A 25,277-nucleotide genomic window follows, 5' to 3' on the forward strand; every position below is an offset into this window, starting at 1 on the left:
ACTCAAAAAGAAAGAAAGGGCCCAATATTAACTGTTTCTATCACAAATTAATCTTCGATTCCCAGAAAGCAAAAAAAAAAAAGGCTTCAGCACTTCCTTCCTGAACCATCAGACTGGAATAAACAACTTCAGAGAGGGAAAAAAAAAAATGGCCTCTTCAATCATTTCAGAGGCTACAAGCTAACTTTAGCTCTTTCAATATTTTTAGATTAAAGGGCCCTGGGCCTGTGATTGAGGTGGCAGGAAAAACTGTTACCTAGTCCCATTCCTAACTCTAACAACAACCTATTGATACCATTCCCATTGTATTTTTCCACAAACAGTATTCTTACAGACTTCTGGGACTGAAAAATTGCTGAATTTATTGACAGAGAAGAAAATGACAATGCATTATCACTCTCATAAAAAAAATTTTTTATATGTCTCTTGTCATAAAATAAAAATGAAAGCCTTAAGGACAAAACACCTCAAAACAAAACAACAGTTCTCTACTATATCTAAACTAGTAAGCACCATCTTAGTAACATCTACATAAAAACATTAGGAACAAATATATCTACATGTAGTGTTAAAATGGGAAACATAGCAAGAAAATGGTGCATTTTTTCTAGACAACCTTACAGAGGTAAGTATTGCTAGATTAAGTAAGGGGCTACAATAGCCCTGAGTTCCTGCGTGGAAAAATAAGATAACCAAAATATTTCAAATTTGTAGAGTATTTTTATATTTTCAAAATATTCCCATATCTATTTTTATGCATTTATCTAGAGTTTATGCATTACTGTTCGCATTTGGCAGATAAGAAAGCTAGTCACTTAATCATAGTTCAAAACCCACAGTATAGGTGAAACAGGAATCCAGGTCTTCTCAGGCTGACTAGGAGGCATATCAAGCTTATTTATAATGCATATAGGCTATCATAGTTCAGAACATTTTAGTGAAGCAAAAAAGAAAAAAAATAAAAATAAATGAGTTACACAATACATACATAGTGTATTTAAAAGACCCAGTTATTCTCTCCTATCAAATCAACATCACATCTCTTAGCAAAATATGATTTCTAGAGTTCTGAACACTGTTCCCCCATAGGTCACCCAGTTCTCATATCTCACCTTGACCGGAATGCACACATTACACAAGAATGTTATTTTATTGTATTTTAGGACACTACCTCTAAGCCAGTAAACAGTCTTCCAGTGGAAATAGAAACAACTACAAGCTAAGCTAAAAGCCATATTAGAGCCACCGGATATTCACACTAGTCTCATCTTAAGTAATCATGCCAGTGACCCAAGTGTCAGCCAGAGTCATCTCCAATCTCCCTATGAAGAGCTAAAGGAAAAGAAAACCTAATTAGAAGATCAAGAGAAAACCCACTTTAATCAAAATTACAAATCAAAGACCAAAGGACGTTAAACCTGTTGCCATCCAGTAATGATTCTGACTCATAGCGGCCCTACAGGACAGGGCAGAACTGCCTCATAGGGTTTCCAAGGCTGTAATATTCATGGAATCACACTGCCACATCTTTCCGGCAGAGAGGCTGGTGGGCTCAAACGCCAACTTTTCAGTTAGCAGCCGAGCACTTAATCACTGCACCACCAGGGCTCATTAAAGGGTGTTAAGGTAGGAAAAAAATTCTAAGACATGAAAAAAATGGTTTAAAAAAGGGGGGGTGTCAAAGGAAAAATATAGGAGATGTTTTACTTTAAAGGACTAAAATCAAAGTCATGAAAAATAATTTTCCAAACAAACAGAAAGCATAAAAATAATGGAAGATGAGGGGGGGTAAAATACAGAGAACCACGATATTAAGGACAGTTTACTAAAAAAAAATGGGGAAATACATGTGTAAGTATTACATTAAAAAATCAAAAGGAAAGGGAACGATATATTTGGATCTATCAAAATCAAGAGAAAGCCATTTACTATGGGCCTCTGTCAGCATCTTTTCCCAAGCAGAACAATAACACAGATAAGGGTCCGAAACTCAGCCAGTAATAAGAGTTCCCGTTCTGTAAATCAGAGACCTGGTGGCACAGTGATTAACAGCTATCGCTGCTAAGCAAATGTCAGCAGTTCGAATCCACCAACTGCTCCTTGGAAACCTTATGGGGCAGTTCTACCCTGTCCTATAGGGTCGGTATGAGTCAGACTCGACTCGATAGCAACAAGTTTGCTTTTTATTTTTTGGTTATTCTGTAAATCATCCTTGGGCAACTAACAGGAGCTGCAAGATCCATTAGATGGGAACTACTACTAGATGATAAACCAAAAAAAAAAACAAAAAACAAACCCATTGCCGTTGAGTCGATTCCAACTCATAGCGACCCTAGAGGACAGAGTAGAACTGCCCCACAGAGTTTCCGAGGAGCTCCTGGTAGATTCAAACTGCCGACCTTTTGGTTACCAGCCGCAGAACTTAAACACTATGCTAAATGACAGAAATAGTTTATTCAGAACAAATCAAATTATCAGTATGTTTTTCTCCACACTAAAATATCTGTGTGAATCAACAGAAACATGCATAGACCAGATCATTACTGTTCTTAAACTGAAGGAACTTATTCATCTCATTCTAAACACACATACACTCCTTTAACACACACACTTTAGGAGCTATTAGGAAATCTCTGAAATAAAAGAATAACCAGAGTAGCCACAAAGGAGTTCAATCACCCACCTAAAAAACTGACTTACTCATTTTAAACACTTACCAATTTTAAAAACCTTTTTACCACAGAAGCCTGTTTCATTTCAGATTTCATGTTCAAAACATTTCAGAAAAAAAGCTAAAAAGTTTGTTTCACCTCTAGCAGTTGGAAATCAGTTTCAACTACAAGTTGTTTAAAAGAAATCATTCCCCATCCAATACCAAAGCACTGAGATTCCAAAGCAGTTGTCATTATTAATTCCATTTCAGAACTCAGCTAGCCTAATTGCACTCTCAAGTAAGGGAGGGCTATAGACTGGAAAAATATCAGGAAAAGTTGCACGTTCCATTTTATATTTTCAGCCTAATGTGCTGATGAGTTTGGAAAGACAGGCAGGCCCTCCAGTTTAGTCAGCTTCATTGTTACTTACTACAAATAGTAAAGCAATGTTTGGCATCTGATTTTAAAATAATTGACTAAAATTCACTAAACTATGGATATTTAAATCCACCCCGTTTAAATGGGTGGATTTTATGGTACATGAATTATATTTCAATTTAGCTGTTATTAAAAAAATATTTTTAAATGAAAAACAAATATTCCAGGAAGGAATATGAAGGAAGTCCGCCATATAACATAAACCGTCTGGCTCTATTACTGAGAGCCCACAAAATGTGTATCTCAAAATTCTGATGTATAAAAAGATCATCAACTTCATTCGTGGCCAAAGACATGCAAACTAAGACGCTGTACACTTTTTCACCTATCCCTTTAGCAAAGACTAAGATGTTTCCTAACGTCTAGGGTTAGTGAGAAGGTAAATCAACACGCTAGACCACTCTTGGTGTACTCTGGCATATCTTAGGGGGGAAATTGGTTAACAGCTTTCAGAATTAAAAATGCACATATCCACTGATTCAGCAATTTGACTTCTAAGAATTTATACGACAGACATACCTGTATAATTGTAAGCCAGTATAGGTATAAGGATGCCAAAAAAAAAAAAAAAAAATCAAACCAATGTTAAGTGTCCATCAATAAGAAACAAAAGTACATATTCACACAATACTCCACTATGCAGTTGTTTAAAAAGCAAAACATAAAAATGCTGAAGTATAACTGCAGATATTGACTTATATTAAATGAAAAAGCAAAATGCAGGATAGTACGTATAATGTGCACATACATGCTTACATCTGCATAGAAAAAATGTGGGAGAATACTGGGGGAGTAGGACAGTGCTCTCCAAGTTTTTTTTAACTATATGTATGTAATTACAGTGAGCATATATTACCTTTATAATTAAACCCAGTGAAACCCAGTGCCATCGAGTAAAAGCATGAGGCTTTCAATTCTCTTTCTGAAGCCACAGTACCATCATCTCTTAAGGCACTTATCATTTTCTTCTACCTAGTACTCAGATGTGTACATATCTTATCATTTCCATTACTGAAAAAACTCATCAAGGCCACAAACATGTCTTGGTCATTTCTGCATGCCACATTTAATATACAAATTCAAGGTAGGGATCCCTCTCTCTGTCAAATGAAGCCTTACAGTGGTGTTAAATCTCCCTATGCTATGACCCCAACCTGTCTTTCCAGTACTTTATGGTTCCAGTCAAACCAGCCTGTTCTTCCTTTGAGAAGGACTCCTCTTCCAACTGCTCTTACAATTTGGTTCACACAGCTACCAGCAAAGGTTTCAAATACAATTTACCTGAGCTGGAAGAACTATGTCTGCCTCTATCTGCTACAGAATTTTTTTAAAAAATTAAACCAAAAAAGCCAAACACCATTTAATAATCCTTATCATAGAAGCAACAAAAATGCTCACCATTTCCCATACTTCCCAGACCCTTTGCCTTTGTTCCATGCAATTTCCTGTCTAAAATCCTCTTAGCTACTTATCACAATTCCAGTACCATCAATCCTTCAAAACACTGGCTAAACATCACCTCCTATATGAAATCTTTCCTAAGCTCCCAGACGGTGCTAATTCTCTTTCTTAAACCATAGTACCATCATCTCTGGAGGCACTTATCACTTTCTTCTACTAGTACTCAGATGCACACATACCTTATCATTCCCATTTGTGAAAAAATTTATCAAGGGCACCATCTGTGCCTTGGTCATTTTATATGCCACATTTAATACATAAGTTAAACTGGTATTTCACTGCAGCATGTAATAAAAAGAGAATGGCAAGACTCTAAGAATAAAAAAGTATAGGCTATTACTATGTATTTTTATTTTAATAAGGTACCGGTTACATATGACAAACAGTATTTAAGAGAATGAAAGGCAAGGATCCCTCTCTTTCTGTCCTCTGCCCCAGTGCCCTAGTACGTCTTCTAGGAGAATCACTATGACCAATTTCCTAACACAGTCCTTGGGCACTAAAATTTTATAATACATCATAACGTAACTTTGGGTCTAAGTCGACAGAAATAATTTATTTAAGGCAATCAAATAATCGCACGAAATATATTTGTGTGCTGGAGCAAATAAAACTATGATGGCCAATAGATGGAAAGATAAACTGTGTCCTATTACTTGCAAAACTAAAGTCTATCTGAGCTGCAAGATGATCCATTACTCATCATCAGGAAAAGGACAGATCATTTCAAGCATACCTATGTTATTGTATGCCACTGAGTTGATTCTGACTAGTAACGACACTATAGGACTGGGTAAAACTGCTCCACAGAGCTTCCTAAGCTGTAAACTTTACCGGGAAGCAGATGGTCCGGCTTTTTCTCCCATGCAGCCACTGGTGGGTTCAAACCACTGACCTTTCGATTAGCAGCTAAGTGCATAGCCATTGCATAAGCATGGCTCCTTAGCATACCTATAGTCCAAATTATTAAAGCTCTTCACAGTATCAAAACAGCTTAAGGAGTCCATGAAGACCCTCAACTTTTCACTAAGCTATGAAAATGAAGGTGCTAAGCCATTACAAACAACACATCAGAGGGATGTAGATGTTTTGTAAAGTTAGATTTTTTAAAGAATGAATATCAAATTACTAGCAATAAGATGCACATTTCTCTGATTTACAAATGGTAAGAATTCTAAGAGGTCTTTAACCACACGCTTCGAGTATAAAACTTATAATGAATCACATGAAAATGAAAAATATATACAGGGCCCATTAAAACCCGTTGCAGCTGAGTCGATTCCAACTCATAGTGACCCTATAGGACAGAGTAGAACTGCCCCATAGAGTTTCCAAGGAGCATGTGGTGGATCTGAACTGCTGACCTTTTGGTTAGCAGCCGTAACTCTTAACCAATACGCCACCAGATTGTTATTATAAGAATGTTCCAATCAAAAAGCTATTAGTCTTATTAGAAAATTAACCTAGCAATAAAAATCTGAAGCCATCACTAGATCAGGCAAATTTTAGTGCAAATTCTATACTGGATACGGTGAACTCACTGTTGTTGGTTGCCATTAGTTCTCAGCCCGACTCATGGTAACCCCACACACAATGGAAGGAAACACTGCCTAGTCCTGCACCATCCCCATGATCAGCTGGAGATGGAACTGTTGTGGTCCATAGGGTTTTCACTGGTTGATTTTCAGAAGTAGTTGCCAGGACTTTCTTCCTAGTCCATCTTAGTCTGGAGGTTCCACAGAAACCTGCACAGCATCATAGCAACACAAGCCTCCACTGGCAGATGAGTAGTGGCTGCCCATGAGGTACACTGACCAGGAACTGAACCCAGGTCTCCTGCATGGAAGAATATAATTCTACCACTGAACCACCAATGCCCCCCAAACCCACTGTAAAAAACCCATTGCCGTAGAGTCAATTCTGACTCATAGCAATCCTATAGGACAGAGTAGAACTGCCCCATAGAGTTTCCAAGGAGCGCCTGCTGGATTTGAACTGCTGATCTTTTGGTCAGCAGCCGTAACACCTAACCACTATGCCACCAGGGTTTCCAAACCCACCGTAGTATTAAAAACCCAGTACTATTATATTCTTATAAACAATATTGTATTCTTAAAAATATAAATATAAAAATATTATATTCTTATAAACAATATTGAATGGTAAACTACCAAATGTGCTGATACCATATTATTCACTGCGGTGTATGGCACAGATTGCCAGATGCCATGCAATACTGATTTTTCCCTTCTTCCAAAATAACAGAACCTCTGTATTTTTGACTAGTCACACAGCCATCTCCACGAAAGCCTTCATTTTCTAGCTTCCCTTGCAACTATCTGTGGCCCTGTGATTTAGTTATAATAGGAGGGCCATAAGCAGAAGTGATGTGTACAACTTCTAGAAAGTATTGTGTACAACTTCTAGAAAGTATCCTCACAGGATGGGTATATAACCAACTTTTGCCCTTTCCTCCTTTCTGCTTGTGAGAGCACAGAACTGATGGCTAGAAGTAGAGAAGCTACCCTTGAGTAAAAGAGGCAAGTCACATGTTAAAGGTGGTGGAAGCTGGGGCCGGAATGAGCATGAAGGCACTACAATGGCTCAGGACTGCCTATGATTTACACAAAAGAAAAGAAACATCTATCTTGTTTAAGCCACTGTTATTTTGGGTTTCTGCCACTCACCGCTGAACCTAATCCTACCTAAAAAAAAATTATAATGAAAGAATATCATGTGTATTACTTTGCTAAACAATTTCTAATATATATTTTAAACTTACTAGGATTAAAATAAAAACCCACTTTTGATAATTCATATGACTAAGAAGCTCTAAAATGTTTTTTTCCCTATACTATATTTGACATATGAAAATATTATTATCAAGAATTTGTCAAAGACTCTGCTTCTTGAGTATGCCTTGGGGTCAAAATTCCATTAACATCTACCTCAGTAACACTATCCAATAATATTATTCAGTCATTCACTTCACAAATGAATGCCTACTGCATTCCTCACAGGCTAGGTGCAAGGTGCACTGAAGTCACCACCCCCTCCTGGAGTTTGCAAGCCAGCAACGGACTGAGGCTGCAGAGTCTGAATGCAACACTCTGGATGCCTCTTTTCTAGCTACCAAGTTAATTGTCTCCTTTCTGTTGTCATATTCTTGCTTCAGACTGAGTCTAATACAATTTGGCTCCAGCTTTCCTCTGCTAATATAATCATATAATCATATTCTCCAAAGATTACACTCCAGTTACCAAAATTAGAATCAGCTTATTACCAAAATGCCACAGTAGCCATCACTAATGGTTAGCCGCTTTTCCAAATGGCAAACCTTATCTATCACATGTCATTTTTTCTTAATTTCATCTTCAGAGGGTAACCTTATTCTTAAATTTGAATTTGAAAAGTACTTGCTAAAAAAAAAAAAAAGGTCCTCCTAAATTCCAGGGACTGCTCTGGAAAAAAAGTCAGAATATAGAGCTGCTATTTTTTTTTTAGATAGCCAACTGCTTTTACTTATTCCTCACAGGCCAATAAACCAAGCTCACTAGAGAGCTGAAGCTAGACCAACAAGACGCCTTGCTCTCCCCATCCTTTGCCCTGCTGAACTCTCTTAAAGGAGGAATACTAATTTGACTGGGTCAGAGTCCAAACCACTGATGAGACTCTGTTTGTAAGTAGGCAGAATAAAAAGCTGCACATCTGTAAGAGGGTTTGCTATCTTGCTCTTGGTCATTTCTCTTACACTCGCTCTAAAGATTAATATTTGGACTTCTATGAAGTAGCCAGCCTGAAAGATAGTGGCATCTTACACCAAGTAAGTGGAAATCCCTTGCCTAGGCCTTAAGCTTAAGCAGTATACTCCAACCCTGTTTAATAGACAGCCCTGCACTGGTATTTTGGCCAAAAGCCCAATTAATAATAAAGTAGTACTTTGTTCTACGTATATAAGCTCTTTCAGGCACATCACAGGAAGAGGAACAGCTAAGCCATAATATTCTGATCATTTATTAATATCCCAAATCTCACCATTATTCTATAGTTTATGCCATTCACTTGGTGATGTTTCCTATATTCCAGAAACAGCAAAATTTTAGAGTTGGTACCATTGTTTGTTGCCATCAAGTCAATTCTGACTCATGGTGACCCCAGGGAAGGCTAGATGTCTAGATAATATCAATGAAATCAATAATAATAACAAAGGCTAATAGTTATTGTTCACATACATTTAAGCACTTCATATGTATTAATTACTTTGGTCCTCACAATAAGCCTATGAGTATTATTATTATCCTCATTTTACAGATAAGGAAACTGAGACACAGAGACGTAAGTAACTCACAGAGTTAATAATCAGCAGACTGGAGACCAAGTCCAGAGCTCTTAGCCACTTTGCTACAACAGAATAATGGTGGTGGTGGTTATTGTTGGCTCCTGTCAAATGAGCCTCCAACTCATGGCGAACCCAAGCACAACAGAAAGAAATGCTGCCTGGTCCTGCACCACGTCCGTGATCAGTTGTGGATCAGAATGTTGTGATCCCCTGGATTTTAACTGGCTGATTTTCAGAAACAAATAGCTTAAGAGTAGACAAATCTCATCTGATATGTTTTGATACTTAGTGCCTGAAAGACAACCAAGAAGCAACTGCTAGGAAGCAAAGGTCAATGAGGATCCACATCTAGGAGAGAAATTAGGGCTACAGTTATAAATTTGGCGGTGGAGAGCAAACAGGTTTTAAAGGAAGCCATGGAATGAGGTCACCCTAGAAGATGGTGCTGAGGAAAATCTTAATGGCTAGAATTATGAGGGAAACAAATACTTAAAATAAAGCCAGCATATTTTAGGTCAAAATGATAATGCAGTAGAATGACAAATATTTTTGTGTATTTATGTATAATTTATAATATTTTACAGGTCAAAAATTTAATAGTTATACCTACTCCATGGGAACTAGAACAATGTTTCACATTTGTACATCATTGGAATTAGGATGGGTCTTGCAGAGTTTGGAGCGCTGGCAGTGCAGTGGTTACAAGCTTTGCTGCTAACCAAAAGGTCAGCAGTTCAAATCCACCAGCCACTTCTTGGAAACCCTATGGGGCAGTTCTACTCTATCCTATAGGGTCATTATGAGTTGGAACCAACTTGATGGCAATGGGTTTTTGGTTTTTACACAGTTTAAACAGCAACTTTTTTTTCCTTTCTTAATGATACATAAAATAATGGTGCACCTCACAACCAAAAGCATCTTAGATTCAGTGAATTACGTTTTTCAAAACACATCTAATTTCAAAAGTGAACATGCACACTAGTATAAAGGAAAACTTTCTGCCTTCAAGGGGTTTATAATTTAATGGAAAGAACATGATTAACACTAAGATATAAATGCAAGTAATAAATACTAATACAAGATATAAAATGATAAAACGAGTGAGAAGGTTAAAGGACTGAAGAAAAGGTACTTAAATGACTAGAAATACAGTGGCCAAACCCAAACATAAGTAGCCCTGGTGGCACAACAATTCCACGTTCAGCCACTAAACCACAGATTGACAGTTCAAACCCACCCAGCAGCTCCATGGGAGAAAGACCCGGCAATCTGCTCCCATAAGAATTACAGCCTAGAAAACCATCTGGGGCAGATCTACTCTGTCTGATAGGGTCACTATGAGTTGAAATCAACTCGATGGCATTTAACGACATTAACAAACCCAAAAAACTCAAGGCAATGTGGTCTAAGACAGTTGTAACTGAAATTATGGTCTAATGTATTATCAACAGAAAGAAAGAAAGAAGTAATATCTCAACCGGGGAAGAGGGAAAAGATAGAAGATGAATAACATGAGGTTTTGATCATGTCACTCTCTTTTAAGAACCACCAACTACCTTCCAGTCAAAGTCAAGCATTCATTGCTTTAGGAAAATCAAGGGGAAATTTTTTTTCCCCTAATCTGCTATTATCTCTCTCCTTTGAACCCCTGTGATGGTTTTAAAATAAGCCATGCATTTTTTTGATACTCCTCCCTTAAAGGAGCTTAATTCTCCTCCCCTTGAGTGTGAGCTGGACTTAATGACTTGATTTTAATGAATAGGATATGGTAGATGGTGTGTGACTTAATTTTAATGAATAGGATATGGTGATGGTGATGGTGACTTCTGAGACTAGGTCATAAAGGCAATTGAGGCTTCCTCCTCCCTTTATCCTTCTCTCTCTGATCACTCATTACAAACCCAAAACCAAACCCACTGCTGTTGAGTCGATTCCAACTCATAGCGACCCCATAGGACAGAGGAGAACTGCCCCATAGAATTTCCAAGGAGCGCCTGGTGGATTCAAACTGCCATCCTCTTGGTTAGCAGCTGTAGCACTTAACCACTACACCACCAGGGTCTCCTCACTCATTACAGGGGAATCTAAATGCCATGTTGTGAGGTCACTCAAGTAACCCTATGTGGAGATCCATGTGGCAAGGAACTGAGGCCTCCTGCCAACAGCCAGCAAGGAATTGAGGCCTTCTGCACACAGCCATGTCAGTGAGCCATTTTAGAAGTAGATCCTCCAGCCCCAGTTAAGCCTTTAGGTGGCTGCAGCCCTGGCTGATGTCTTGGCAACTTCAAGAGAGACCCTGAACCAAATCCACCCAACTACGTCACTCCTAAACACCTGACAAAATGGAAGACAACCACACCATACTAGGAATCATGGCCTAGCCAATTTGACACATAACCCCAACCATCGCAGGTTCCATATACCTTGTTTGCATGGTCCCACTCAATCACTGTGTGTAAGTCACAAAGATCATGGCTAGAAGGGCCATATTAAGTAATTCATTGCACGGCAACCTGACCCACAAAAATTGTGAGATGGTAAGTGTTTGCTGGGTTAAGTTAGTAAGTTTTGGTAATTATAAATAACTAATACAACCTCCTGTTTACCTGTGTTTTATTGACTATGCAAAGGCATTCGACTGTGTAGATCATTACAAATTATGGATAACACTGCGAAGGATGGGAATTCCAGAACACTTAATTGTGCTCATGAGGAACCTTTACATAGATCAAGAGGCAGTTGTTCGGACAGAACAAGGGGATACTGATTCATTTAAAGTCAGGAAAAAGGTGCGTCAGGGTTGTATTCTTTCACCATACCTATTCAGTCTGTATGCTGAGCAAATGATATGAGAAGCTGGACTATATGAAGAAGAACAGGGCACCAGGATTGGAGGAAGACTCATTAACAACCTGGGCTACGCAGATGACACAATCTTGCTTGCTGAAAGTGAAGAGGACTTGAAGCACTTACTAATGAAGATCAAAGACCACAGCCTTCGGTATGAATTGCACCTCAACATAAAGAAAACAAAAATCTTCACAACTGGACCAATGAGCAACATCAAGATAAACACAGAAAAGATTGAAGTTGTCAAGGATTTCATTTTACTTGAATCCACAATCAATAGCCATGGAAGCAGCAGTCAAGAAATCAAAAGATGCATTGCACTGGGTAAATCTGCTGTAAAGGACCTCTTTAAAGTGTTGAAGAGCAAAGATGTCACCTTGAAGACTAAGGTGCACCTGACCCAAGCCACGGTATTTTCAATCACATCATATGCATGTGAAAGCTGGACAATGAATACGGAAGACTGAAGAACTGACGCCTTTAAACCGTGGTGTTGGCGAAGAACACTGAATACACCACGGACTACTAAAAGAACAAACAAATCTGTCTTGGAAGAAGGACAACCAGAATGCTCCTTAGAAGCCAGGATGGCGTGACTGCCTCTAACATACATTGGACATGTCGTCAGGAGGGATCAGTCCCTGGAGAAGGACATCATGCTTGGCAGGGTCAGCGGAAAAAAGGAAGACCCTCAATGAGGTGGACTGACAGTGGCTGCAGCAACGGGCTCAAGTGTAATAAGGATTGTAAGGATGGCTCAGGACCAGGCAGTGTTTCATTCTGTTGTGCATGGGGTCGCTATGAGTTGGAACTGACTTGACAGCACCTAACAACAACATCAATATAACCTCACCGTATTTTGTGTCTAAAACACTTAATTTTATCTTCTAACAGTTACAGCTATACAGATGATAGTCATGTAGAGCATAACGTTCTAGAAAGCTGTCCTTTTATCTTTACATTCCTGTAAGGCTTAGCCCAATGCACTGTACAGAGTAAGTACTTGTTTTTGCTTATTATTTACTGAAAGATTCTTGCCAGGGCTTATACAACTGACTGCAGCTGTTCAAAATAAAATGATTAAACCTTGAATAAGGACATAGCTACCGGAGTAGGGTAAAAAGGAAAACGATGATTTGATTGAGAGATGGAATGAGGGCTAATGGTGGCAACAATCAAGATGACTCCAGAATGACATGTGTATAAAGGTGGGAAAATAGTCATTTTGAAAATACTGGAGTGTAAAAAGGAGCACTGGTGGCCCAGTGGTTAAAAGCAATCAACTGCTAACCAAAAGCTCAGCAGTTTTGAAACCACCAGCAGCTCCCCAGAAGAAAGGTTTGGCAGTCTGCTTCCACAAAGATTTACAGCCTTGAAAACCCTATGGGGTCACTATGAGTCGGAATTGACTGAACGGCAGTGGGTTTGGGGGATTGGAGTGCAGCAAAGCATTGTGGTAACAACACTCAAAACCTGCTTCCCCAAAGTAAGGAAAAAAAAGTCATTTGGTAAGTAAGGATTAATTCCACATGTGTTCTTCAAACTGTGTTTTAAGAATCTGAATATCTTACGAGAAGTCCATAGGTACTCTGTGATGGAGAAAAAACAAACTATTGCCTTTCTATACTATAAGACATATCTAAGCCTTTAAAGTACTAATGTATACTATAAATTTATTTCGCCTCAGAGCACTTAAAGTGCTTGCAGTATATTAGTATGCTATGAAAATGGTTTGGGAAACACTGACTTGGGTGGGCAGGTAGGCAGTCAGGTAGAGAGGCAGGTGGATAGACTCACAGAAAACAAAAGGAGAAAGGGACAAATGGAATGAAATCTTACCTAAGTAAGGAAAATCATAACCAACTCTCAGTTATGTCTATGTAGAGTTTCTTTACGCAAAATAAACTGTTAGAGAGAACAAGCTATGAAAAACAACAACAGCCAAACCAGAAGATATGAGAGAAAGTGAGATGGGAAAAACATGATAAGATATAACAGAAGAAAAAGGAATTTCCTTTCCAAAGGTCATCGCTCAGAATGTCTTCCCTGCCCTCAGCTTCTCATGTGTACCTCCATCAGAGCTGGCTTGAAGGGGTGAGCATCCAGGACAAGGGCAGCCCATCTGGAGGGCTGGTAGGTAGGTTTATGAGGTAGCCTTACCCAACAGTGATGATTACTAACAACTATCAGATACTCTCTTATCAAATTTTAACTAAAGGTACAAAGTGTCCCTAAGTAGTGGAAGTGGAAACAGAAGCATAATGACACAAAGAAATCAGAGATAAAACAGCTGAGTTAACAGTAAGAGGATTAGGTGGGCCAGCACTGGCTGTTCAGCACCTTTGTAAGGGAAAGCCACACCTTCCTTCAGTAAAAACATTAAGCATATTACTGTCCAACCTGAACAACCTTATGTGGTAGCCCTTCCAGGGAGTGTAGAATAGTGGACTGATGCCCCTTTGGGTCACATTCAATGACCCACATGTAAAGAACCTGGCTCTGGGTTTAACGAGGAGCATCCAGTTTAATGAGACCCGGTGATGTAGTTGTTAGGAGCTGGGCTGCTCATCAAAAGGTTGGCAGCTCACATCCACCAGCCACTCCTTGGAAATCCTACGGGGCAATTTTACCCTGTCCTATACAGTTGCTATGAGTAGGAACCAACTCATCGGCAATGGGTTTGGGTTTTGTTTGTTTGTTTGTTTGTTTTCCTTGTATCCAGTTTAAATTCACCTGAATGATGTTTTCATATATCAAATTTCTTTTTACGTCAGCGGCCAGAGTCTATGTAACCCATCAGGAATCAAGCAAAGCTGCTATTGCGTGGATACACCTCCTGGTGTGACCAGGTTCTGCAAGGGGGAGGAGAGGTTTCCACAGCCTCCCAGACAGCATTTCTGGGTTCTTGCATGCAGACACAGGCCCACAGTCTCACTTGCTCACACTATCCCTGGACACTGAATTGTGTTCACTCCATATATGTTGAATGCCACACTACCCTACCCCACCAAAGAAGTTAGGGGTCAGGATTAGACCTCTAGGGGTCTGGTGGGCATATACGGGTACTAATGAATGCGCACACACATGCTCTGCTGAGTGTGTGCATGGGCATGTGTGCTGGAAAGGGGCTTTGTAAGAAGGGGCTTCCCCCGTTGCTCCAAGACTCTGTCTAGCGATGCTGTACAGCCACGCTTGCTTGCAAGTTCTCTTTCAGGTTAATCTAGGCCCATAGTGTAAACACTGTCACCTCTAGATGTGGTATCCTTATGCTATACACAGCAGGGACAACCATATGCAGCCCTGGCAACAAGTTATCTAGTCCTAGTATTCTAGTTTCCTTGAGGCCCATTTCATGAGGCCTCACACTAAGGTTTAAATTTCTATTCCACTTTGAAGTGACTTGGAAGACTTTCTGTCCTTTGCAACCAAATAAGCTTACCGTTTTTTAAAGCCTTCACAAATCACATGTATAGTAACTAGTTTAAAATTAGGGCAAGGCTTTAACTTCTGATGCAAAAGCCCAAGGCAAACGGGATGAAAAGATTCCTCAAATACCAAGTGGTCTATGAATTAGAGATCAATCATATCATTGTAACATAACCATACGAGGAAAAAATTCACATGTAAATATACCGCTCACAGTTATTGACATATCGGCAAATTTAAAAAATTAAAAACAATTTTATGCTGGCAGAAACAGGTCATTTTCAAAAAAACAATTCTTATAGTCATGAGCCACTTAACATCCACTGTACGTCCTGTGAAAAGGGGATATTATGTGATTTGGATGCTGTGTGAACACCATATTATTTTCTTATATAACAACTCTGAGATAGCAGAAGTATTTAATACCAAGGGACAGGGAGGGCACGGTCAATGGCTGCATGGCTGCGTCCCGGAGAAGCAAGGACAGGGCAAGGGTCCGCGCTGAGCTGGTGGGGCTCAGGGGACTGGGCCGTTAGAAGAGGCTGCGGGGCACTTAGAAAGTCTAGGCCCTTTGGAGACCCAGACAGTCCCGCAGGCCCAGTTTGCTGAGGATGAAATCTAGGGGCACAGGCAAACACAGGGTAGATTCCCCAAACACAAGCTGGTCTGAGGCACAAAGGTGGTGGCTCCCTCCTGGCTACATCTGGTTAAAAAAAACATCTGGTTACAGCCGCTAAATCCTGTTCTCTAATCTGGATTTCTGAACTTACAGGACCACGAATGTATATGTGGTCGGATGTTGCCTGAACAGATGTTATGGGGTGCATGGCTATATTAGCAGTACTATCTGGTCTCCTGACCTAGTGTATGGAAGCATTATCATACCCTACATCACCGGGCACACCAACGAATTACTTATACAAATCACAACTCCAACCAAAATGCCAGTCAATAACTACCAGTATTTGGCCTTAACTTATTTGTGGTCAGATGCTCATTAAAATGACTTAAGCAATCTTAATTATCTAACGCATATTTAAATGCTCTTTTTTCCTTATTATTGAAAAAACACTAGAACTCTGTTAGAAAAGAAACCAAGCACAAGCAAACAAGCTCACCAAACTCACACTTAAATAGGACAAGCAAAGCTGCAACTTTGGAATAATCATCAGGATACAAGTAATTAACAATCAATTAAATATGATTCAAGATGAATTCCTGGTTGTTGAGAAACCCTATGATCAACTGCAGCACAACACTATCAGCAACTGACTACGTAAGACAAGAGTGTATTGTTTCAGGGAGTATGTGTGTGTGATGAAGTTCACAGCCAAACGGCACTAATGACTCACTTAAACATCTGAATTTTCTGCTATCTTAACCTTGAAGTCAACTGCAAAAGAAGCTGCCAAAAGCAGTAGGAAAGCATACTCCTCCCAAAAGAACTTGGTATATACAACTTATTTTGCTACTTAAATGTTTTTTTGATTACTGAGATTTGAATAAGCTGTTAAAGATACAACTAATTTTAAAAGCAATGGCTGCTTCATAAATCCATAATAATATTCAACAGACACAGCCTTTTAGGACACAAATCATATCCCTGTGTGTTGTGTGTACGTTTTACAGCACCTGGCATATTTCTGTTCAATATCTGTTCACTAATACATATAATTATTGCAGAACCTGACAGTGATTACTGTCCCACTTTTTCAAAACTTTTTTTCTGACTGACCAATAAATCAAAGTTGAAAAAGTAACAGTTGCATTTTATGCCTTTTTGTCGTGAATCGGTTCTCAGTTTCCTACTCCAGTTTCCTTGCAACAAAATATTGGGAGATAACACATTCAACTGAAATTACCTGACTCATTTGAGTTGTTCCCATTTCATTAAGAAAAATACACAACTTTAGAGATTATGCTTTAGGTTTTGGAAGCAAAGTGAATCCAGAATCACTCTCCCAGGAGTAGCCAGTCCAGAACAGAAGATGTTAATCTACACACTAAGTCCCTCTTTCCACTGCAAACCTTTCTAATGGTTCATTTCATTAAAACAATTGAAATGGGTTAGGATGTGTGGTAATAAAAACCCTCCAAGCCATTTATCCAGTGATTATCTCTGAAACTGCACCTTGGTTTAGAAGCCTTTGAGCAGGAATTTGGCTCTCTTCTGTTAATCTATGTACACACTTGTTCCATATTTTCTCTCCCCTCCAATGTTCATAAGAAAAAAAAAAAACTAATCCATAGAATGAGTCATTCTATAAAATTGATTAATGTTTACATGACTATTGAAAACAACATTATCACATTTGCAAAATTGCTGAAGCCCCAATCCACCCCCAACTCCTCCTGGGCTAAGAGTTCATCCCTGAGGAAAATCTCTGTCCAGTGCTAGGATTTTCTTTTGTATAGGGTAGGTCTCTTGGACTTCTTCCTAACAATACTAAAAAGTTTTTTAAAAGTTTCCGAAACCAGAATGCAAATGAAACCCCTCATTTAGTTATTTTTTCAAGACAAACTATATTTCTCACAGAAGATGGAAAGGAGTCCTTGGAACTCACAATGTGTAAATACTTCTGATAATAAAACAAATTAATGTCAGGACACAGCCAATAATGTAATAAAGCCCTGATGGAACCGTGCCTGTCAAAGGGCATCTATATTAGCAGCTCAGGGAAGTGGCATTTGCAGACAGGCACTACAGCTGCGTTCAAAAGAAAAATCATTAAGCCTCAGCCGTTAATCCCCTCCCCCGTCCTTCAAAGCAATTAAGCAGAAGAAGGTGCTATTCCACAACCCACATGTATCCCCACCAACCTCCACCCTTGGCCCCGGGTGGGGGTTACGCCAGGCAGAACCCCTCAGCCCATTCCCCGTACAGTTTTCAAAGGCGCCTCTACACTAGCCCCAAAAGCAGAAAACCAAATCTTTTCTCTAACTCCTATTTACAAAACAAAAAAAACTGACTGTTCAATAGCCAAAATACCTGTCCACGGAACCACTAATAACTCAAAACACACACAACACCATTTTGCCAAATATTAACCTGAAATATGATCTTTATAATCTCAACTCCAAAATAGCTAACACAATCTATTTCTACCTAAAAAGGAAAACCCTGGTCACATTCATGACAGTAAGAGTCAAGTGAACAAATCACCGTCCCCAACAAAGTCAGGGGCAATGAGCAATATAATAGGAAAGGTGAATATCAGACCACAACATACAATGTAGGGTTTGATCTTTACAGACACAGAAAGAGCAGCAGAAACCAGGGCTGCAAAGGGAAGAAAGGGAGGTAGAGAATAGGAGACTCTGACCATGTTTTTGAGAGTCCTTTAGTTTCCAATGTACTCTTCTGCCTCTTGCAAGGTTGCAAAACAGGCCAGACATGAGATGGATGAAAGAAAGCTGAAAAAGAAAAGCACCTTCCCTTCCCCCATCTTCTCTCCTCTCTCCCCCAAAAAGAGCTGTGTTTGTCTGTGCAAACCTAGTCCAAAACATAGGGGAGAGAATGAATGTGTGTATGGAAGAACAATGAGCCCTCAGCCTGGTATTGTGTGTGTGTGTATGTGTGCGCGTATGTGTGCGCGTATGTGTTTGTGTGTGTCTGCCTCTGCCTCTTTTCCCTTCGACCTCAACAACAGGGAGAGCTGGAGGCCAGCTTTCCACCCAGCCTAGGCCATCAAAATCAAAACTGGCTTGTAATTTACAATAGAATTAACTCAGCAAGCAAATCCATGGAAGGAGGCAGCTACCCAAAAAAAAAAAAAAAAAAGATGATTTTATTATTGTATACATCCATCCTCTCACCCCTCCCCCAACACCCTGAGACTAAAGATATTAGTGTACATCAGACAAAAAGGTCTCTCTTTAAATGGAAAGCAATTAACACTGTTTCAAATCTAAAGATAAAAAAATAGGATGCATTAATTTGTTACATTAAAATGTCTGTTTTGTGATTCACAAAGTTTCCCTTTTACTAGTTACCTTTTTTGTTTAAAAAATTGCTTTGGTGAAAACTATTTCAGGAATCATACAAAACTACTTTCTAAATGTACCTTAAAATAGTAACACATACCGAAACATTTAAAGCACCCAGGCTCTCAAGGATACATTTTGCTTAAATCAATGTTTGAAGTCTGGTAACCAGAAAAATTGTAAGCAAACCGTGGAAGCAGCAGAGGGAAATGACAATTCAACAATGAATCATTTTGTTTTCCTTTCAGCAACTTCTCAAGCAACCACTTTCAACGGAAACCTGTAATACCTAACCCCCCACACACACACCTTTCGATATAAAACTACTTTATCTTCTTTCCATAACATTAAAGGAGGGGGGGAAAAAAAGGCCACCCTCCTTCAGAGAGCTGAATTAAAACATGATAGTAAGAATTCTTTTCTTTAGTAAGAATTCTATTCTGCTGCAACTGATTTGGGGTTTCTCTATTTTGTAATCACACAGGGCAGAGAACTAGAAATTTCGAATACAAAGAAGGAATCTTCCCCGAGTGTGAAAATAAGACTTTCAAAGTCCTCCCCGCAAGACCCCCCCAATTCACATTCAAGACATTTACAGTTGTAATCCTTGACTTCCTTCCCTCCCCTAGTTCAGCCAATAATTTAGTCCCATAAAGCAGTTGAACCTCAGACAAGTACAACCAGAGTATGAGTAAGAAGCAAAGAAAGAACAGGCGTCAGAAAGCAAGTAGGACAGTGACCTGCCCGGGACAGGACCAAAGACGTCCCTGGCCCTTTCTTCCCCCAAACACCCTTCGTCCCTGCCCTCGCCTCACTCCCTTCGACTTCTGCGGCTTCTTCCCCAGCCTTTTCTTCCTGGCTTACCCTGGAAGAGGGGTTTCACCACCGACCCTCTTTCCCACCCAATATCCCGTAGCCAGGACTGGAGGCCAAAAAATAAACCTCACAACACGGCGCAGCCAACTTGGAGACTTACCTTCCCCTAATTCGCTACACCATCAATAGGGGGGTGTTCGTGGCCCAGCTACTCGGAAGTGGAGGGCAGGGGGCGGGAGGGCCGCGGGCAGGGATGCGGGCGGCCGGGCTCAGGGCCGAGGAGGGCGGCCCGTTGGGACGGGAGGCGCAGGGGGGCTTCCCTGCCGTGACCTTTAGCGCGATTTTAAACTAGGCTCTCTCCCCCTCGGTCGGGCAAAGCCTTCAGAAACGGGCGCCCAGGCTCATGTCTGGTTTTGTTTTTCTGAGGGCGAAGGGGCTCCCTGACGATGATGGTGATTTTTTTTTTTTTCCCCTCAACTAGGGGAGAAAATGAGGCAGACAATGTGGGAAGCGAGAGGAGGGAAGAGAAGGGAGGAAGGAGAAGACAGGCACCGAGACCCGGACAAGGGGAGCGTCTCGGGGCGTGCGGCAGGAATAGGAGGTGAAAGAGCGCGGGGAGCGGCTCGCGAGCGTCTGTGGAAGCAGCGGCACCTCCGCGATGGTGGCGGAGCCGCGGCGGGGCTGCTGCACGGACCCACCGCCCACTCCCAGCTCGGGCCCGGCCCACCTCGCAGTATCGTGCCTCCCTATTGGCTCAGCGCGCCGTGACCCGCGCGGGGGCCGGGCCAATGAGGGGCGGAGAGCGGGTGGAGGAGGAGAGGTTTTCCCCCTTTTCTCTCTCTTTAACAAAATGAGCAGAGGGGAAGGTGGGGAGCGGCCGAGCCTCCGGGTCGCCGCGGCCCGGGGCTGTAGGGCGGCAGGCTGGGCTTCCCGCTGAGGGGCGCGTCTTTGTGCGAGCCCAGGCTCCCCACCCCTCGTCGCGCCCCGGCACCGACCGACCGCCCCCACCCTAGGCTGGGCCAGGGGTGCTGAAACCTGGAGCCGCCGGCGGCGCGGAGCGGGCAGGTCCGCAGGGCCAGGGTCGTCGAGAGTCAAGTTGCTCTAGTGTTTGCCTGGGTCATAATTTGCCTTTTCAGTCACTTCAGACACGGATTCATTACCCCGGGTGGGGTGGGGAGACGGGAACATATAGTGGATTTGAACGATTCACTTAAGGATTCTTTGGAAATCCTGATGAGCCCGTTTATAACATTTAAAACATAAGTATGTGAATTGCACATGTAGAAATTGTTGAGGTGGTGTATGTGTTATGTATATTTCACCACGATAGTTTTTTCAATTAAAAATATAAATACGTATATGACAAAAGATAAATAAGAAATAGAAACAAAAAATTGATGAATTGCGCTGCTTATCTGAAAAAATGAATGAAGTCGGAAAGCCTGAAAAGTCTCCTCAGTGAATAAAGGGACTATAACCTCAAATACAGAAGGGATTCAAAAAAAGAACATTGTACAACCATATGCTGTGTATTTGAAAAATCTAAAAAAAAAAAAAATTACAAACCACCTTTTTTTCTTGAAGAACGTGGTATTGTGTACCACTTCCCCAAAACGCAGATAATCACAGGTCTATGATACTATAAAGACATAAGGAGAGGAAGGTGGAATAGACCAAATCCTCATTTTCTACATAATATAATTTATGGGATTGAAGGGTTTGGAAGTTTTAATATGATGAGCAATTTTTGAAATGCATGTCATGTTCATTGAGTTCTTGCACAGACACTGGCATGAATCCAGGGTGAATCATCAACCTATTGTTGGTTCATTAATATACTGTAAATGCTCATTGGTATCTTGGTTCTTAGACCATTCCCTCTTCCTGAAAGAGTTAAGAGCTGTGTATAATAGAATAATTAAGTGATAGAACACAGCTCAGAATAATTCACTCCTCTATTAAAAATAAAAGTGATGATTTTGTCTTTGGATTATCTATTCAGATAATTATTAAGAATAATTTGGATTAGCAGATATTATTGGACTGTTGTCCAGAATATCTAAAAACAAATGGGTCATGCCATTACCTTTCTGAGTAACTTTCAGCAAGAAAAATCCTCTCTGCTGCAATTCCTTCAGCTACAAAATGAAAAAACCGGCTAATGGTTCCACATACAGCTGATAAAGTGAAAACTGAATTTTACAACATAATAAATTCAGGAAACTGCTTTAAACATCCTACATTTGAATGGAACCATTTGACATTAGTTTGAAAATAACAAGTGGTAAAAGTGCATTAGTTAGATGGCTTCAGTTTCCATAAAAATCTACATTTATAGAAGCACTATTCCTAATAAAGGTCTAACTCTGTGGTGGGTGAGTGGACAGTATTCCAAGAAGATGCCTGTAGATCCTGAACTGCATTTCGGCAGGAAGGTGAGAAGCTCTCAAAACTAAGAAACAGGATTAGGGAGTGGTGCTGTTTGTATTTATTTGTAAAACCATAGGTTTAGAAGTCTAGAAATTCCAGATAGTTACAAAGCATAATATTATGGTATCTGGGCTGCAAATTTAGCATACTAGATCTATTTAACTATAATAACCCCATGCAAGAATGTGGTCCAGCTACAAAGCCAGAGAATACGGCCTTCCTTTCAAAGATCTGAGCAGCTGATAATGTAATTACAATCATAATAAGAATAACTATTAAACCATTGAGTGAAAGCTTATTACATCCCAAGTACCATGCTAAGCCTATCACATTCTTTTGCCCACTTAGGCCCCACAACAGCCCTGGAAGTATGTTGTTATTATCTCCATTTTGAAGGCCAGGAAACTGGAGCTTAGAGAAGTTAAATAATTTGCCCAAGATTAAAGAGGTTAAATATCTAGTGGGCTTGTTTTTTCCCCTATGAAATTAGGAAAAGTTTCCTTGCTCTCTTTTCTGCGAGTTTTAGAAAACGGGAATTACATTGGTTATTGAATCAGAAAACAAGAAGGGACATTTGAGACTTTTTTTTTTTTTTTAGTGTAGGTAAAAAAAAAAAAGTTTTTTTTTTTTTTTTAAGAAGTGGAAACCCTGGTGGTGTAATGGTTAAGTGCTACGGCTGCTAACCAAAGGGTCCGTAGTTCAAAGCCTCCAGGCGCTCCTTGGAAACTGTGGGGCAGTGCTACTCTGTCCTATAGGGTCGCTTTGAGTCAGAGTCGACTCAACGGCACTGGGTTTGGTTTTTGGGTTTTAAGTAAGAAGTGATTTTGTTTACAGAGGTCACAACATTATTTAAAAGAAATCAGGGTAAAAGAGGGGTTATTTGATAAATTATACTGGGACAACTAGATAGGTATATGAGAAAACAGAAGAAAAAAAAAAACCTGGATTCCTACTACTCCTAACAGCCAATAAAAATTACAGATGGATTTTTTTTTTTTTAATTTAAAAATGAAACCACTAATTTCTTAGGTTGAGTGTTGAGTTGACTGGTGTTTATTTTATTACTTTCTATAACCTACCTTTACAATATGTATATTCTTCGTATATGTCAGATATTTAATGATTTTTTAATAAAACCATTAAAAATATTAGATGAATACGAAAACTTTCTAAAATCATGGGATGCATTCAGAGCAAAGGAGAATGAAGAAAACCAATGACACAAGTAAAATATTAGCCCAAAGAACTAAAGGACCACATGAACCAGACTCCACCAGCCTGAGCCCAGAATAACTAGATGGTACCCAGCTACCACCACCAACTGCTCTGACAGGGATCCCAACAGAGGGTCCCAGACAGAGGGGGAGAAAAATGTAGAAGAAAATTCAAATTAATGAAAAAAGACCAGACTTACTGGTCTGACAGAGACTGGAAGAACCCCAGAGACTATGACACCCAGACACCCTGCTAGCTCAGAACTGAAACCACTCCCAAAGCCCACTTTTAAGACAAAGATTAGAGAGGCATAAAAAAAACACGTGAGGAATGTGCTGCTTAGTTCAATCAAATATATGAGACCAAATGGGCAACTCCTGCCCAAAAGCAAGATGAGAAGGCAGAAAGGGACAGGAACTGGATGAATGGACACAGGGAACCAAGGGTGGAAAGGGGGAATGTGCTGTCACATTGTGGGAATTGCAACCAATGTCATAAAACAATATATGTATAAACCTTCAAATGAGAAATTAACTCGAGCTGTAATCTTTCACCTAAAGCACAATAAAATTTTAAAAATAGAAATCATGGGTTAAAGAAACTCTTTCTAGGCATGACAGGAAACCCAGAAGCCATAAAAGAAAAACACCAATAAATTTTACTGCATGCACATGCATACAAAACAAAAAGCAAAGAAGTTTCCTGAAAAAAACCGAACACTTCGAAGTCCAGAGTAGCAGGGGCGGGAGTCTGGGGACCATGGTTTCAGGGGACATCTAGGCCAATTGGCATAATAAAATCTATTAAGAAAACATTCTGTATCCCACTTTGGTGGGTGGCATCTGGGGTCTTAAACACTAGCAAGTGGCCCTCTAAGATGCATCAACTGGTCTCAACCCACCTTGTGCAAAGGAGAATGAAGAACACCAAAGACACAAGGTAATTATGAGAGACAGAAAGGGCCACATAAATCAGAGACTACATCAGTCTGAGACCAGAAGAACTAGATGGTGCCTGGCTATAACTGATGACTGCCCTGACAGGGGAGAGAATCCCTGATGGAGCAGGAAAGCAGTAGGATGCAGGCCTCAAATCCTGGTAAAAAGACCAGACTTATTGGTCTGACTGACACTGGAAGGGCCCCGGAGGTCATGGTCCCCAAACCTTCTGTTAGCCCAAGACTGGAACCATTCCCAAAACCAACTCTTCAGACAGGGTTTGAGCTGGACTATAACATAGAAAATGATACTGGTGAGAAGTCAGCTTCTTGGCTCAAATAGACACATGAGACTATGTGGGCAGCTCCTGTCTGGAGGGGAGATGAGAGGGCACAGGTGGACAGAAGGTGGCTGAATGGACACGGGGAATGCAGGGTGGAGAGAAGAAGTGTGCTGTCTCGGGGGAGGGCAACTAGGAGTACATAGCAAGGTGTATATAGATTTTTGTATGAGAAACTGACTTGATTTGTAAACTTAAAGCACACACACACAAAAAAAGACTGCCTTGGAATCCTTGTGTGGTAGTTCTACTCTGTCCTAGAGGGTCTCTATGAGTCAGGATAGACTCGACAGCAGCGGGTTTGGCTTTTGAGTGGGTTTTTCTAGAAAAAAATTTTTTTAATTAAAAGAAGAAAAAGATTTTTTAATGCATAAATATTTGACATC

At 40.3% G+C, this 25,277-nt stretch overlaps 1 protein-coding gene across 9 annotated transcripts in view; it reads right to left on the reverse strand.

Annotated features, from left to right (window-relative positions):
- The window catches only part of RERE (arginine-glutamic acid dipeptide repeats), a 473,241-nt gene extending 452,591 nt beyond the window's left edge, over window positions 1-20,650 (reverse strand). For 3 of the 9 annotated variants that reach the window (XM_064281204.1, XM_023552093.2, XM_064281194.1), the window contains exon 1: window positions 20,129-20,650. The gene's annotated coding sequence lies outside the window, so the exon portion shown is untranslated. The remainder of the gene's footprint in view (window positions 1-20,128) is intronic. The other 6 variants (XM_064281210.1, XM_064281207.1, XM_064281203.1 and 3 more) reach the window with 3 other exon arrangements.
- Window positions 20,651-25,277: the final 4,627 nt, after the last annotated feature.

Source organism: Loxodonta africana, chromosome 3, assembly GCF_030014295.1.
Source record: "Loxodonta africana isolate mLoxAfr1 chromosome 3, mLoxAfr1.hap2, whole genome shotgun sequence".
Taxonomy (NCBI): domain Eukaryota; kingdom Metazoa; phylum Chordata; class Mammalia; order Proboscidea; family Elephantidae; genus Loxodonta; species Loxodonta africana.